The following is an 18,766-nucleotide window of genomic DNA, read 5'->3' as shown; positions in this document are numbered from 1 at the left end:
CTGTCTTTTGGTTTTACTGTAATTAAAGGAGAAAGTGATTGTTCATCTCTGTTACTAGGCATTCACTTTCATTTACCTACGTAACACTTATACATTTCATCTTAAATGGCTTAACACGAATTCCGCGGGTAATGCTCCTATTGGGGGGTGGTTAAGTTTCAAGGGCCGGTGTTGATTTTGAATAAAATACACTTTTTTTTAGGAAATTATTGCCACTTATCTTTATTATGATAATATTTGTAAGGCTTAATTACGTATGGAACAAAATATCGGCCTCGGCGGCACACCTCCATCCGATGGTCCAAATTTTCGATGACGCCGAGGCATAATTGAGGTTCTATGCCGATAATGTGCCGAATTATAGAATTATCTCATCCTTTAGCTCTTGAATTGTTGCTGGCTTATCGACGTACATCTTTTCATTCAAATAACGCCAAAAAAGGAAGTCTAACGGTGTCAAATCACATGATCTTGGCGGCCAATTGAGATCACCGAGACGTGAGATTATTCGGCCATCAAATTTTTCGCGCAAAAGAGATATTGTTTCGTTAGCTGTGTGATAAGTGGCACCGTCCTGTTGACACCACATATCGTCCACATCCATATCTTCCAATTCGGGCCATAAAAAGTTCGTTATCATCTCACGATAAAGAACACTATTTACAGTAACTGCCTGAGCGGCCTCATTTTGGAAAAAATACGGCCCAATGATGCCGCCGGCCCATAAACCGCACCAAACAGTCACTCTTTGTTGGTGCATTGGTTTTTCGACAATCACTCTTGGATTATCATTCGCCCAAATGCGGCAATTCTGCTTATTGACGAATCCACTGAGGTGAAAATGTGCCGCATCACTGAATCACGAAGTGCGCGCAAGGCCGTAGAGAGCACATCCGGGCCCCGGGGGAAAATTGCAAATGCGGGCCCTTTCCAATGATGTCTAATTCATATAAATACGTATAATCTCGAGTCCGGGCCCCTCTGAAAACTCCGGGCCCGGGGGAAAAAGTACCCGATCCCCCCCCCCCTCTCGTCGGGCCTGAGTGCGCGATATGCATTTTGATTTGAACGCCCGTTCTCATAATAAGCCTGAATAACTTTAACGCATTGCTCGATTGTGTATCTTTCCACGGTTCAAATTGAATTAGTCTGAAATTGAAAAACGTCAAATGAAATGCAGAAGAAAACTTGACATTTATGTGTGGTTTATATTCAACATTGGCCCTTGAAATTTAACCACACTTTACTTAACAAAAAAACCTTTGCAGTACTGACGAATTGGCTTTAAAATTTTCATATAAAGTGAATGCTCAAATGCTTAGCAGATGAATATTCAAAAAAATACTGTATTTTACTTATATGCTCCCATAAATGAACACCAACGCTCAACACTCCAAAAGCCTTCAAAAAAGGGTACCACTCTGCTTGGCTTGCCGGTCTGTCATATACATACATACATACTATATGCACCATACTCTCAATTTTTTTATATCATAAAAATATAGTTCATGTTGCAACAAAATATGGCGCAAAGTTTCAAACTTTGTTCAAAACTTTTTCAAAATTCCATCAAAACTTTCAACTTTTTAACCAGAATTTTTAAGATTTTCCTAAGTATGCAGTTTTATAGCCTCTTCAATTTCGGTATAAGAAATGCAAGTTTCAAGTGACTACAAAATACTATCGGTTTCTGGCAATTTTTTCCACCCTGAGGTGTCACGCCTTTTCTTCCCTTCAAATTGCATGCTCGAATATTTTAGATGGAAGAAAACGCATAGCACTTAATCGGTTAAAAGGTTTTTTCAATGTTCAGATAACATCCGATTAAGCTTATCCGGGGACGAAAGGCTGCCGATTAGCTGCTGATAATCAAAACAAAATCCCGCGGTTGAAAATAATTATTGTAATGAAGAAATGTGGATTGCAGTCGTTGTACACGCATTTTTAAGGTGAATGAACTATTGGCAGAACTTTCGCTCTCATTGAGAAAGTGCCGCTAACTGTTTTATTCCAACTACATTGAGGTCGTATGCTTAATTTTTAATACAAGAATAAATTATCTGTTTAATGAGTGTAATGACGAAAAGGTGGCATAAGAGAGAGCTTTGGGGTTAAAGCACCCAGCCACACCAACAGTTCAAAAGTTTTATTTCGCCCTTGATCAGAATTTGCACGCTTGAGCTTGAATGCGTATATATGCATATGCATATATGCATACGTACGCACATACATACATATATGATAAAGATCTTTGCATACGCTTGCATACATACATATGTAAGCGAGTGATTCTTATACATAATTACATATATGACAATATTTATGGCAATTTATAAGAACCGTTTGGTTCGAAATCAAACAGCGGGCGATAATAGTCGTTATTATTATAAGTGGATTAATATACACTCACCGAAAAAAGTATTGGCACAGTGTACATATAAAGGTATAATTTAGCATAGCACATAAACTTATTTATTTTAACAATTTTATTTTTTTATTTTTACACTACATCTTAGTTTTATTTTATTTCTTAAAACATTCGATATCAATTTCTTTATTTTTGAGAAAAGAGAAAAAAAAATTCTAAGTTAATTCCATATTTTGCGACAAAAGTATTGTCACATATGTTATTTTGCCATAGTAACTTTAAAAGCAACCCTGCTATCCAGGGCCGTAGAGAGCATACCCGGGCCCCGGGGGAAAATTGCAAATGCGGGCCCTTTCCAATGATGTCTAATTCATATAAATACGTATAATCTCGAGTCCGGGCCCCTCTGAAAACTCCGGGCCCGGGGGAAAAAGTACCCGATCCCCCCCCCTCTCGTCGGGCCTGCTGCTATCATTTTCGAAGTAACGGGATAGGGGGATGTATCAATTTTCAAACCGTTGCAATTAATTGACAATTTTCGTTATTTGAATATGCGCCTGAAAATGGGTAGAAAGAGTAGCGAAACTAAAGGGTTTTCCAATAAGAAGTGTTGACAAAGATTGTTGCCTGCGGACAAGCCTCGTCGATTGGAATGGGCCCAAAGAGTCATCGAAATCCGTAGGGTCCGTCGAATATGGGCAACCCGTATGCTTAATAATGTACAAAAAGTTTCAATAAATTTGCTCAATCCATATTTAAGAAAAAAATTCCCAAACATAGTGTTTTTTTTCACTGAAACCCTTCTGACTTCAATTCAGCTTCTTTTTTTACACCAATAAATTTTTTATATCAAGGAGGTAATAGATTGGTAAACTTCAAGGGCCGATGTTGAATGTAAACCACACTTAAACGTAAAGTTTTTTTCTGCATTTCATTTAACAATTTTCAATTTCAGACTAACTCAATTTGAACCATGGAAAGATATGTACATAATCGAGCAACGCACATTTTTACCTCAGTGGATTCGTCAATAAGCAGAATTGCCGCATTTGGGCGAATGATAAACCAAGAGTGATTGCCGAAAAACCAATGCACCCACAAAGAGTGGCGGCATCATTGGACCGTATTTTTTCCAAAATGAGGTCGGTCAGGCAGTTACTGTGAATAGTGTTCACTATCGTGAGATGATAACGAAATTTTTATGGCCCGAATTGGAAGATATGGATGTGGGCGATATGTGGTTTCAACAGGACGGTGCCACTTGTCACACAGCTAACGAAACAATGGCTCTTTTGCGCGAAAAATTTGATGACCGAATAATCTCATGTCGCGGCGATGTCAATTGGCCGCCAAGATCATGTGATTTGACACCGTTGGACTTCTTTTTTTTTTGGGTTATTTGAAATAAAAGGTGTACGTCGATATGCCAGCAACAATTTAAGAGCTAAAGGATGAGATAATTCTATAATTCGGCACATTAACGGCATAGAATCTCAATTATGCCTCCGCGTCATCGTAAATTTGGACCATCGGATGGAGGTGTGCCGCCGAGGCCGATATTTTGTTCCATACGTAATTAAGCCTTACAAATATTATCATAATAAAGATAAGTGACAATAATTTCCTAAAAAAAAGTGTATTTTATTCAAAATCAACACCGGCCCTTGAAACTTAACCACCCTTTTGAATCCCATTTGAATGGCGAATAGAAAAATATGAAAATAAAAATTTTCAACTTGCATTTCTTACAAAAATTTTGAATTTGGAGCTGCATACCAAGCATGTCCGAGTTCTTTATTTAGCCACTATATGTATTGACTCATAATTGAAGAGATGCATTTTTTAGGCTTATAAAATTTCCAGCCCATGTACCTATACAAATACACATACACACATACGCGTACATTCATGCATATGAATTGTCTTATTTTTGATATGCAATTTATTTTCTACTCAGCACTGCAACAAGTAATTACTACTAAGTGTTTTTCCTTACTATATTTATTACATTTTTGAAGGAAAAAAAAACTCAAACAAAAACAAAAAAGTCGATTTCTACTTGGAGTTTCACTACTTACATAAAAATGTATACTGCGTTTCTACGACTTTTTGTGAGTCTACCAGTAAGAATCTCAAGGGGATTTCACTTGAAGCTTTTCATTATTTTCAATTTGCTTTGTTCATGTTTTTGTTCTTGTTTTTGCTATTATTTTTTTTTTAACATTTTTTTTGCGTTTTTTGTCTTGCTTTTTTGATGTTTTTCGCTTTATTGACTTTTTTCGCATGAATTTTGTTTGTTGCTTTTGTTGTTGTTTTTTATATCTGTCAGCTATTTAATAATAAAATTGCGGTGCTTTTTATGCATATTTATTATTTGTTGTGTTTCAGTTTTGTTACTGTAGTTATGGTAATTTTTTATAGAAATATTTCTTGATACACACACATATAAATACGGTCATACATACTACATTTTATTTACATACATAACTGCAGATATAGTTAATATGTACTTAAATGCAAGTAAAATTGTAGGTATGTACGGATGTGTGTGTATATATTTGTAGGTGTGTATGTATGTCTATGTGTGTATATTTGCACTGAGATTTGTTCTACACTCTCATCTGGCAATCAGAAAATATATGTATGTGTATGCGTGTGTGTGTGTGTTTACTTTTATATATCTGTGCTACAAATTTATTTGAAATGATAAAAATATTTTTAATTGAATTTAATTCAAGGAGACTCTAGTTTTTGTTGCCAGATTCTTGTTTTTCTTTTTTGTTCGGCTTTGTCTTGTTTCATTTTTGTACGTTTTATAAAAATTTAATTTCCTTGTTTTAATGGGAATTTCGTAATTTTATTTATTAATGCAAAAACAAAATATGAAAACAAAAAAATTGCGTACCCAACACGATAAATGAACGTAACGAAACTTGGAAACTGACGCATACACACATACATATGTATGTATGTATATATGTATGTATATACATATGTATATGTATACAAAGTTTTTGCAAATATGTGTGTATGTATGTATGCACTTACGCATGTATGTATGTATATAGATTTCATGACAAATTGAAAGGTTTTTGTCTCGCACAAATAGGCTTTGTTTCTCGTTGTGCAACACTTAGCAGGCCACCCCACAGTATAACGGTGCATGAGTGCGTACATACATACAAGTACATACAATGAATATACAGTGCACTCGCGGTAACTCGAATAGCCGCTAAGTCGAACGACGTGCTAACTCGAACTCATTTTTTCCCCTATTGACTTCTTTGTAACTCGAACAATAAAAAAGCGCTATAACTCGAACAAAAAAACAAATTTATTTGTACACACATTCTTTTCAAACATGTACATTTTGTACATAGATGCATATGTAATAGTATATGTATATAAATTATATGTATACTAGTGCATTGTCCATATGAATATTTCGGCGTTAATATCCCGTTAGTTTTCTGGGAACAACATCTTGCATTGACCAAATTGCTTTAAATTTGTCATTTGTAGTGTATCAGTGCATGTGAGTAATGGATCGTAAAAGGTTGAAGTGTTTAACATTAAAGAGAGGGCTGAAGTCCATAACAAAATTAAACGTGGACGTAGTGTTACTTCTCTAGCGAAGGAATATGGGGTAGCCAAGTCCACCATAAGTCTTATAAAAAAGAAAGATAAGGCAATTTATGGCTTGCACTAACGCTACCGGCAACCATAAGCTTAAACTTCTCGTTATTGACAAAGCAAGAAATCCTCGTGTTTTCAAAAATTTTAACTGTCCGGTGGAGTACAAAAATTCCAAATCAGCCTGGATGACTTCGGCGATTTTCAAAGACTGGTTTCATAATTCGTTCGTGCCGCAGGTAAAATCCAGATTCATTAAAACAATTTTTTTAACCAAGTTAAATGACTTTAATATTTAGGTAAGAAAATATTTGAAAGATGGGGGACTACCTGAGAAGGCTCTTCTTCTAATTGATAATGCCCCATCACATCCCAACGAAATCGAATTAAAGTCCGAGGATGGTTTAATTTTAACTATGTTTATGCCGCCGAATGTGACACCATTGATCCAGCCAATGGACCAAAATGTAATTCGTATAACGAAACTATACTACAGAAATTTTCTACTGGCTTCCATTTTCAACAATCGATCGAAAAATCGATATCGATGACTGTTTTTTTAACATAGCACACTCAATTGATAAGTCGAACAAATTCGATAAATCGAACAGCGCCTGTTTTAATTAGTTCGAGTTATCGCGAGTGCACTGTATATATTTATGTATATGCGCTATAAAGCAATACTTATTAGCACCTACTTGCACATACATTTGCTTTCATATAAATAATAAAAATAAATAATAAAAAAACAATACAAATCGGGAAGTCCGCATATTAGAGGCTTAATTTATATTCTGGAATTTCCATAATTCTCCGCTATTATGCATGAATTTTTATTTACAAATTAAAATACAGAGCAAAAAACCCGCGAATATAACTTAAGAAACCCAGATTAGATTAGGTTATTTCTTTTTTATTGCGGGTATACATCACACGCCACATACATTCTGTCGAAAAAGTGTCAATATTTGGTGAATAAAGCACAAAATATTTATTATTCATCCAAATTTTGTTTTTATCGCATTCAAAATAAGCCTCTTTCGACGTAATACCATTAATGCCAATGACTAATCTTATCATCGAATATTTTTTGAAGCACATTTCCTGGAATCACGTGGTGAATTCTCATTTATGGTTGCCTTCTATCGACTGAAAACGGCTGTTTCGAAGTAGAAAATTTAAGTTTTCTTCTTCTTCTTCTTTTTCTTGATTGACGCGTTAACCGCTTAAGCGATGTTGGCCAACTTAGACAAAACGCGCTAGTCGTTTCATTCTCGTGCAATGTCTATGTTGTTGCAAAGCTAATCATACAGCTCATTGTTCCATCGTCTGCGATGTTCGCCGTCGCCAACGTGCAAAAATCCAATTCCGCTAAATCTCTCTCTCAAACGCTCCAAATGAGGCCTCATCGGAGCGCGCGACACTGCTATCTATGATCTTGACAGGAACAAGCATAAACTACGAATTCTTTCGATGTTGGCACTGGTTTCAAGCAAGGAGATACGCTATCTACACGGTTTGATTGAAAAGTAATTAGCCTTCCCGCACGGAGCGTCTGCCAAGCGATCAACCGAATCGGCTGCTGGGGGAAAATGATCGTTGGACCTTCCCCTTCCACTAGAAACCGGTCCCAGTTCGCTGACATCGCTCCGCGCGTGAAAGCTGTTTTAAAAGTGTGTTAGGATTTTGCCCGATCAAATTTTGCGTGAAGCTAAACAACACGAGTACCGAACCATTGGGCTACTCAAGGAGGCTTACGGGGGCCAATCTCTGTCCAGTGCCCAGGTAAAACGGTGGCACACGTCGTTCAAGGAAGGCCGGGAGGACGTCGAAGACAAACAGCGATCTGGAAGGCCTTCAACGACGCCTTCCTCTGCACCTCTGCATTGGCCGAGATGGGGTTCCGGTGCTTCCCCACCCTCCCTACAGCCCAAGGGTCCTATTTTGAAGAATATTATATGTATAAGCCAAAAGGTTTAATAAAACTGCTTAAAAAAAATAAGGCTCATTACTTTTCAATCAAACCCTGTACTATAATTTTTGGTTTTACATTTTGTCATCTGCGAAATCAACCCTGGCGCAACTAACTTCACAAAGAGCATTCAGATCTGTTGGTATGCTGGCAGGCTTGCTATTGTTGCACGAAATCAATGCACATTTGCTGTTTGCGCCTTAAAACTTATTATTACAGGGTTCGGCACTCGAAGTATAACCAACTTCAGACCGCTCGCGCCTGATGCCCGTGCATCAGCTCTCTGTTAGTTAGCTAAATCAACGTCCAGAGTATTTTTTACAAGCGCGCGGAAGCATTTTGCGAGAGTAAACGCGAAAGAAGAAAATCAGTAATAGATTTCAAACGCAATAGTGGGATTGCATTATATTTGGCTGGAAAATCACAACCAGCGATTGTTCGTGAACTCGAGCACCTTAAAGTATATAAAGTTTTTGTTTATCGCACCATTACTCGCACCAATGATACTGGTAGCATCGCGTAACGTCATGGAGGTGGTCATCAAAAGGCTGCAACGTCACGTGAAACGGTTCAAAAAGTGAAGAAGCGACTTGAGCGAAATCCCCGACGAAGTGTCAATCAAATGGCGAAAGAACTGAAAATATCTGACCGTTGCATCGCCGCATACTGAAAAATGGTCTCAAAGTCAGGCCTCAGAAGATCCAAAAGGCGCATAATCTCACACCAAAGCGGCAACAAGTCAGACTTGAGAGAGCGCAGGAGTTGCTTCGCTTGGCCGAAAGCGGTCACTTTCCGAACTTTGTGTCTTCTGACGAGAAAATTTTTCAAATTGAGCAATTTGTAAACTCCCAAAACGGTAGGCTGTATTTGACCGACTGTTCATAGGAGAATTTGAGTCATCGATTGGCCACCAGGAGGTAGCACCCGTCACAATTAATGGTTTCAGCCGCTGTAACCGCAGATGGGCGCTCTCCAATCGTTTTCATCGAGACTGGCGTCAAGGTAAAAGCGAAATATTATCGGGAAAGTAGTCTGGAGGTGCTTCATGTGCTATTTCGAAAACCCTTTGACCCCAATACGATATACGAAGGACTCAGAAAGTCCTTTGGACTCCTCGCCATTCAATTTCCAAACTCGTAGCTATGTTTACCGATCACTGGACGATCGGCACACACATGGAAAAGCTAGGGTTACAATTTAACACACGTTGCAGAAGCTATGGGGACCCTTCAGAGAAGGAGACTGTAGATCATTTTCTCTGTAAATGTCCGGGTTTGGCAGCTAGACGACTAAGGTCACTGGGCACTCCTTTCTTCGACAGCTTGGGGCAGTGCGCCAACCTATATCCAATCAATCCATTCTGCCATTCTCCATTATATCAACAGCTCTGGCTGGCTGTAGATATCTGCCTGTTGAAGGTCTCATAATGATATCAAAATGGCGGTTTAGTGCTAATTGGGGAGTGCCAGACCGACACTTCAACCATTTCACCTACCTACCTACCTATTCTGGAGATTGCTTTGAAACCGTGGACAGACATACATTTCGGTGATAGACCATGGACGTTTCAACCGGACTCGGCATCGTCTCGCAAAGCTCGAGTGAACCAAGAATGGCTAAAAAACAACGTTCCGAACTTCATAACGTCCACACTATCTCAAATGGTTCTCAAATTCACCTGGATGGATTATTGTCTTTGGGCCAGTCTCGAGGCGCTGAAAAAAGCCATTATCCGCGAGTGGGCCAAAATACCTGCAAGTCACATTCGGACAGCTTGCGAATCGTTTCTGGACCGTCTCAAGGGCATAGTCAAGGCAAAAGGTGGTCATATCGAGCAAAAGTAAATTTAATCTTAATTTTGTATTATTTTCACACATTTTTTACATTGAATTGAATAAAAGTAATTTTCCAAACTATAGTAAATATATTTGGTTACACTTCGAGTGGCGGAACCTGTAAAGCAAAGCCAGTGGGTCTGGAAATTAAGCTCGACAAAATACTTAATAAAGTCAAGCAAAACCGCACTCTACAGCAACCTGGAATTTGGTCCACATATTTTTCAAAAAGTGGTAACCTTCAAATACCGGGATATGAACCTTAGCAGCATGGCGGAGCTCCTAATCTGCGTAAGCGACAGAATCTAATCTGGCAAAAGAAGTTCCTTTTCACATCTTAAATTGCTCGAAAACCAACTGATCTCATGGTCGCGTAAGTTGCAAATCTATAAGACCCTAATAAGACCAATAGCAACGTATGGCTGCGTGGGTTATGACCACCAACATTAAGAACCACATCCTACGCTTTGAGCGAGTGATACTGAGGAGCGTATTTGGTCCAGTAAAGGAAGTTGATGGGACTTATATACATATATATTTTTTTCCTTGTTCACTCCACTTGGGACCATAGGGCCTCGACAAGACTCAGTCTTGCGTTGGTTTCGTTAATATATTTTTGCTTTCTGGCAGGGTAGGTGATTAGCCTGCCGCTACCAGGTGATTAGGGGACTTATATAGAATGAGATATAGCAGCGAAATCAAAAAACTGATTTATTTATGGTTTTTTTTTTATTCTCCTTCCGCATTTTTTTAATTTTTATTTCATTTATAAATATGCGTTACAGTTATGTTAATAAAAAAAATCTTTCTTTAATTAATTAGCAGTTCAGTCTGTGCAGCGTACGAGTTTCTTTCATGGTGATTCCTTTCAATGTAAAAAAATATCTGATTTGATTAAATTTGTGTTCAAGAAGATAAATTCAAGTGTCGTGACAAATTTATTTCTCTCTCTCATAGCTCCACAGCTTCAGCTTCTTCATCACGTGAAACATTTATTTACATAATTTAATTATTTAAAATATTTTTTTTGCTCGTAGTGAAAATGTTGAAGGCCGGAAAGTGCAAAATTTGTCTATGAAGAATAATGCTGAATTAGTCAACTTAATCACCAAATTTAAGGCCGATAGAGCACTTGTGGTCAGCTCTGGAGTCCCAAATACCAGTAGCAAAAGCTTAGGATCCAGAACAAAGGAAAGACTTCTAAATCAATTTTTTAATCTAATCATATTAATTTACATTTTTTAAGAAATATACCAATTTTTAATGTAATTTATGAAAAATGAGATATGTACATATGTATGTGCATATGTTAATTATTTTACATTAAAAAAATTATGTAAAACTTACAAACTTTGTATGCATACACCCATATTATTTAATAAATTTATGTAAAAAATATGAATGGAAGAAGAATCATTGCATGTACTACTTCCATTTGATGCCTAATGTATGAAAAGCAAAATCAAATCATACCTACATACATAAATTCACAAAACCCATATGAGCAAGTGTAGAGGCCGAAATGCAGGCCAGACTATCAGCTGTTTCGAATATGCCGAATTTATTTGTCAGTAGCACATAAACAGCCAAAATCAACAGTCACCCAGCACTACCCCAAGAATGACCAACTAAGCATGTAAGCAGAGGGTGTTTTTGTTGTTTGTTGAGGCGTCGCGTCGTCATCGAGTTGTTGATGCTACTGCAGCTGTTGCCGTCGGCGTCACTGCTTACGGAGCACGTTTTTTTTGGGCATTGAACTTGAATTAGTCAACCCGCATATGTTTATATGCATGTGACTGTGTGTGTATGTACATATAAACGACAGCCGACAAATCGCAGCTACACAGGCACGACGCGTGCACAAACAAACATTGCTACGTCAACACTTTATGTCTGGCTGGATGTATATTATAATATATATGTATGGATACGTGTGATTGTGTGCATGTGCGAGCGTTGGTTCGCCACGATTACAAAAACAACAACAACAAATTTAGGAGGCAGCAAGTGCATACGAATATATGCGGCATGAGAATGTCGAACAGCAACAACAATGCCAAGAGGCTTTGCTGCGCAGCAGTAATAGCTACAATAACAACAGCAACATAGCCGAACAAATTGAATGCCAACATGCGAACATACATACATACATATATATGGATGGATGGCTGTGTATAAGCACATGCATATTTGTACGATTGTACGATGTATGAACGCGTGGGTATTTGTTGAGCGACTAGTGCTGGCACAGTCGCTAGTTAGCGACGTCGTTGTGACGTTAGCAGCAACAACAGTCACAGTAGCAGACTGACGTCGCACGAATGCCGTTATGAAAACAAAAAATTCAAGAGGAAACAGCGGATAAAAACAAATCGCAAATTACAAACAGCAATAGCAACAAACACGCAAACAACAACAACCACAACAACTCGTACAACATACAGAACAAGAGCGAAACGAAGGGGAAAGCACAGTAGGCATGTGACCTCGCTGTTGCACGTGCACCAAAGCCGAAAACCAGCAAATAAACCGAATAGCAACATTAGTATCTAACAGCAATAACAATAGCAACATTAGATACTCTACCAAAGAGCGAATAATGACAAGAACATTTATTTATTAACTACAAAAAGCTATAGGTAAATGATATTAAGGAAGACCAAATTTTATTTGATTTGTATAATTTGAATTGTGTAGGGTAAAAGGCGTTAGTTGTCGGACACTTAACTTGATTAAAGACTTTAAAAAATCATAACTTTGATACCCCTGGTATGCAACTTTAGATTCTGTAAATATTTTTTTATGAAATTCATTATTTTTAGTTATATTTTCTTTATTTAAGAATGCCGCTAGTAATTAGACACTTGTTTTAGTTCTCGCACACTTCGGCTACTATTTTTGAAGAAGTTTTAATTGTAACGGGTTTTGAATTTTAAGAGTACAAAGTGGAAAGTGTTCGACTGTTGGCGCACTTACCTCTTTATTTTCTACGTTGAACTTGGAATAATAATTTTAATATTCCAAAGTTACTCCATTGCAAGCGAACGCTGGTTCCCTATACTTTTGTTAATAAGTTAGTTATTTTGTACACTCTCTTTAACCTGCTAATGGAGCAATGAAAGAGATGAGAGAGTTTACCCCGCTGGGGAATCATACCGCAAACCTTTTCATGGAGTAACGGTTAAGAATGGCTTTTTAAGTTCAAATGAAAAAAAATTACTTTTAAGTTCAAGTTTTTTTTTTTGTTCATTAATTTATTTAATCTATACATATATATAATTTATAAAACCAAGATAAAAGGTGCTTTTATAGAGACATTTAGCTTTACATTTTATTAAGATACTAGCTTTAACCCGCGGCCCCGCTCTCCTAGGAGTAGTTTTGAGAGATTTAGGATAAGTATATAAAATGTAATTCTTTTAACAATAATTTCATAGAAAATAATTTTTTATTAATAACTATAATATTACAATACCCGGCATCCGTTGTTATGCCTCGTTGAATAAAATCAAAACAACCATTCAGAAAAATATCAAGCAAAATTATGTCTATTAATTTTCTATCTCAAACCGTTTTTGAACTTTGCATTTGTGGGAAATAGGAAAAACTAAGATTTTTTAGATTAAATTTAAGCAAATGTTCGATTATTAGTGACGAATGAGAGTGGTGGGGCGGCCTGGAGGCTGTGGGAAGGGAGTTCCATCATAAAAACATGCCTATAACCTTCATTGGGGGTTGTCGGGGTCGCTGATTACGAATTTGATCTTAAAATTTTGAAAATCCACCCCCTTCCACCCCTATTGGCCACCCCCTCACGTGAAATAGCGTATATTCAAGAACATAATCAAGATGCATGTAAATTTATATGTTGTCGGGGTCGCTGATTATGAATTTGATCTTAAAATTTTGAAAATCCACCCCTATTGGCCACCCCCTCACGTGAAATAGCGTATATTCTAGAACATAATCAAGGTGCATGTTAATTTATATTTTCAGGGTCGCTGATTACGAATTTGATCTTAAAATTTTGAAAATCCACCTCCTTCCACCCCTATTGGCCACCCCTCACGTGAAATAGCGTATATTCAAGAACATAATCAAGGTGCATGTTAATTTATGTTTTCAGGGTCGCTGATTACGAATTTAATCTTAAAATTTTGAAAATCCACCCCCTTCCACCCCTATTGGCCACCCCCTCACGTGAAATAGCGTATATTCAAGAACATAATCAAGATGCATGTAAATTTATATGTTGTCGGGGTCGCTGATTACGAATTTGATCTTAAAATTTTGAAAATCCACCCCCTTCCACCCCTATTGGCCACCCCCTCACGTGAAATAGCGTATATTCTAGAACATAATCAAGATGCATGTTAATTTATGTTTTCAGGGTCGCTGATTACGAATTTGATCTTAAAATTTTGAAAATCCACCCCCTTCCACCCCTATTGGCCACCCCCTCACGTGAAATAGCGTATATTCAAGAACATAATCAAGATGCATGTAAATTTATGTTTTCAGGGTCGCTGATTACGAATTTGATCTTAAAATTTTGAAAATCAAAAAATGTATCTACGTATAGCTGCAGCTAAAAATTTTGTGTCGAGGTATTGATATGTACTAAAGATTTCTCGTATTTTACTAACCTTCCGAAGATGATTCCATTTGGTTTTGTTCAATTTACTCCATTACAAAATCTTTCAAATGTGTACAACTTTCACTATTCATCGACAGTAATACGATGCTCAAACGAAGGCCACGTTGCGACTGAAAATACAGAGGATACATAGGGTACAGGACGTTGCTATGAACGGTTTTCACTACTCAAGGCATTACTGTAGCCAACCCAAAGACAAAAAAAAATCTATCTAGAAACTTTTTTTTTCGACTTTTGGCCAGCTTTTTGGGAATCGGCCGCGCTGTGCAACGTACAGACATTCACCTTTATAGTATAGAAGATGTTTCATGACTTGGAAAATCTTTTTAACGCATACTCCAGGTAGTTTTATAAAATAAAAATATTTATAATTTTATATAAATATATATAAAATATGTAATATATATATAAAAATATTATAATTTTTCAAGATATTCTCCATGACTTGAAAAATCTTTTAACGCATAACCCAGTTGGTAAAAATAACGTTATGCAATGCAAAAGGATGCCTTCATGGAAAACTTCGCTATTTGTAGCACCAGTATTTTTGCCAGAATATTTTCATTTTTATTCACTTCAAAAATGCATATTCTTTATGTATTTTAACCCTTCACGGCATGAATTAATATAGGGTTGAAAAGAAAAACGTTAAGACATATTAAATGAAAAATAATGAAAAAGTTGTGTTTGTATTTTGGTTTTTTACGGAACCTTCCATATATAAAAACTAGTTGTAAGGTATGGAAAACAGTTGGAAGGTGAAAAAATTATTATTCGTCGAGATAGTTGAGTAAATTGACTTCATGAAAATATTTTTTTTTTTTTTGCCAAAAAGTACTTACGCTTTACTCTGTTATCGTTTTTTTTTTTCAAATAAATCACTCGCACTGTGAAATGTCATAAAATCGTAGACAATTTTTTTGCGTTTTATTATTGCAAAATATATATTGGATGGGTGAAAATAGTTTACATTATTTTATAATACACCTGATTCTCTTTTTACACGAATTTTTTGGGAACGTTACTATTGCATTGAAAACAATATTAAAAAATTCTTTTTAGAGTTCACTTAAGGGGATAGATACCTGTTAAATTTCGAAAAAAAAAATTTTTCTTCAAATATGTTAATATAATCCTTTAAGAATGAGTCAAAATTTAGAACATAAATTTAAGTATTTCTTATATTATAGATCGTCAACCGTGACGACTCTATTCTTTGCGTTCGAGCGCTGGGAGAGGTACCTATAGTTAAGTTGTATTCAAACTTTAGACGCGTTTTTCTCAAAACTATTTTTTTTCGAATTGGCGTACACGATAACTCGAAAAGTTATTGACCGAGCTCCCTGAAATTTTGCACCCATCTTTTTTACAAGTTTTCAAAAAATTTTCGAAAAATAATTTTTTTTAAGCAAAAATAGTTGGGAAATTTGCCCCAAAATTCATTTTTTTTAAGCATTTCATTCCGCGAATTTTTTTTTCAATCTATTGTTAATTTATATAGAAATTATGACATTAATAAACAAACAAATTTTTGGTTTTTTGTATTCAGGTCACTGACGCCGATGCTACAATGCCTGCCGATTGAGAAGCTCCGCTGCAGCCTTCCTGGAAGAATTGAGTGTACATCCGCCATTTTAAATTATTAAAATAAGAAAAAAAAAAGATTATATTATTTTAATGTATAAAAAAACTGTATGCCAATTTTGAAAAAAATATATTGACTTCTTCATTTTAAATAATTTTAATGAAAATCAGGGAAAATATGGCCGTTTACAGGTATCTGTCCCCTTAAAAGCCTTGACTTTAAGTCGACAAAATATTTCAAGGGTAAGGTGACAAATAAAATTCCAGTATTTCAAAAGCAGTTTCAAAAATGCTTTATTTATATGTGCATACACATTTGCGACTTTAATTATCGCTAATAAAACGAAATTCACATTAATTAACTTATTTATTATTGTATGTCTGGGCTAAAATTGAGCCTGAGTTATGGGAAATGTGACGGAAGGAAATGCAAAATTTTTATTTATTATTTTATGGATTTTTTTTTGTTTTTTTGTTTTTTGCCGAACAACTGTCCAAAAGGCGGAAGCATTTGTCAGCTGCAACGGCGTACCGCCTACCACCACCCATGACAAAGTTAATCGTACAAAAACAAGTATACCCAGTCATTTATTTAAAAATAATAATATTTGTTTTTGTTTTGCTCAGTGTCAATACTTTTTATTATCTCATGTTACTCACCTGTTATATTTTACTGAGATTTTTTTGCAAACTTTTTTTCGCTGTTTTTTTTTGCCTTTCCACTAATTGCCTTTTTTTTTTGTTTTGTTTTTTGGAATGATTCGCTTTTTATTCTCAAATGCGAGTAAAAGGAAAATATTTGCTGTGTTTATTAATGTTGACGTTTGGTTGCGTCACTTGTCACAGTCACTGTCACTTTTTTGCCGTTTCGTACAGGCATTAAAATTTAAAAACGAAATTTCAAATCGAAATTAACAGCACTGAGCGACTCGTCGAAAGCGAGTTCAGTACTTGTAGCTGAATTTTTTATATTTTATTTTATTATTTTATGTTGTTTCTTTTTTCACTTTTGCTCGCTGCTTAAATTGTTTTAATGAATCTCCGCTTTAGGTATTTGCATACATACATAAATAAGCTGGCATATGTGCGGGCATGTCCATCCATATGTATGTATGTGTGTGTGTATGTTGATTGAAAAATTATTATTTTACTTATTAACAGTTAATTTTCTTTTTTTTGCTACTCCTTCGCTAAAAGTTCGCAGCCACGATATGCGTTAACTAAATTAAGAAGAAATCAGAGAACTGTTTAAAATATTAAAATATATTTATATACATACATAGGTATGTATATATGTATATATGTATATGTACGTACATATCTATATATTTTTAATTTTTGATTTTATAAATTCAGCAGAAATGTCATTAAACCCGGAAATATTCTTTCAATAACAAAAAAGCACAGCAACAACGAAATAATCACAAGCAACAAAAACAAGCACTCAAACAACACTGAATGAATAACATTTTATCGTTTTTGCAAAACGAGAAAAAAATTAAGCAAAATAAATTCATCAAAAAATATTCTCTCATTTTTGTTTTTTGTAGCTGTTTTATTGCAATCTTCAAACCGATATGTTTGTAAGACAGCTGCTCTTTTATGAATGTCAAAATTTTTTGCGCTTTTTTATTTGTGAGCTTAAATAATTTAATATTTTTTTTTTTTTTTTGGTAATAAATGGCAAGCAGCTTAAGTTATTAAAATTATTTATTAATGTATTTCCATATGCGCCATAAATCTGCCCTTTAATTCACTCACTATGCAATTTTGCAATTAAAATATCTATCTTCACACATACCTACGTGTATGTATGTATGTTACACCAATTAGCACAGTATGAACGTATTTGTTACATATTGTTGTTGTAGTTGTTTTTTAATCTTATACTTTTCATACGCTTTCTCACTGCATAATTATGATATGGAATTTTCCTCCCATTCAAAACACTGTCTCACATACAATCTCCGATTAACAGTTATGAATTAAATTTTCTTCCTCTTCTCCTCTTTTTTAATTCTATGATATTTTTTTCCCCCAACTTCCGACTTCCGCCGACGGTTAATAATACAAATGACAACTGAAGGCGCGTACCGTTAAATTCTGACTGACGCGTTCAATTTGCGCGCACAGTCACTTTGAGTGTTCAACATTCGATACAGATACATTCACTCCCAATTCCCTCCAACTCACAATCACGATTGCCAGTCGGCGACGCTGCTATATTCGTTGATGCTGGCTACCTCGTTTCATCGTTTGTAGCGAAGCCAAAGAATTTCACGCAAAAACAAACTTTTTTGCAATTGCTTTTTGTGTTGTCATCGTCGCTGTTTTTCATTTCAAGAATTGTTATTGTTTTCCATATGGTTGCCAACTTATTCGGCTAGTGTTGGTAACGAAGTGCATCTATCAGCTGATGTACATGTGAAGTTAATTGGTAAGGCAGTGCTCGGCGGTGTTTATTGAATAATTTTAGTTTTGATGGTGGAGTGAATTAATATGCAGTTATCAGTAAATAACAGTACATTTAAACGAAGTTTTAGATCACATTCGGCAAGAGGGCAGGTTTACAGTACTGCTTGGCATGAATTACTCGCAATCAAAGGAAATAAAAAATAAATTTGACGACGTGGAACCATTGTGCAGATTTTGTACAACGCGTGGAGCATTCGAAGAAAGAAGTGAGCAGATAATAGGGTAAGAAACTCCCAATTTCG

General features: G+C 35.9%; 1 long non-coding RNA gene across 2 annotated transcripts in view; it reads right to left on the bottom strand.

Annotated features, from left to right (window-relative positions):
- Nucleotides 1-18,382, bottom strand: part of LOC128857162 (uncharacterized) — a 48,169-nt gene extending 29,787 nt beyond the window's left edge. The window contains exons 1-3 of one of the 2 annotated variants that reach the window (XR_008453903.1): nucleotides 17,851-18,382; nucleotides 16,710-17,269; nucleotides 14,009-14,575 (exon numbers count right to left, since the gene is read on the bottom strand). This is a non-coding gene — a long non-coding RNA (uncharacterized LOC128857162). Of the gene's footprint in view, nucleotides 1-14,008; nucleotides 14,576-16,709; nucleotides 17,270-17,850 lie in introns of those variants that run through there. The other variant, XR_008453902.1, reaches the window with a different exon arrangement.
- Nucleotides 18,383-18,766: the final 384 nt, after the last annotated feature.

Source organism: Anastrepha ludens, chromosome 3, assembly GCF_028408465.1.
Source record: "Anastrepha ludens isolate Willacy chromosome 3, idAnaLude1.1, whole genome shotgun sequence".
Classification (NCBI taxonomy): domain Eukaryota; kingdom Metazoa; phylum Arthropoda; class Insecta; order Diptera; family Tephritidae; genus Anastrepha; species Anastrepha ludens.
The sequence above is the reverse complement of the archived record's forward strand: the minus strand, read 5'-3'. Positions and strand labels throughout refer to the sequence as shown.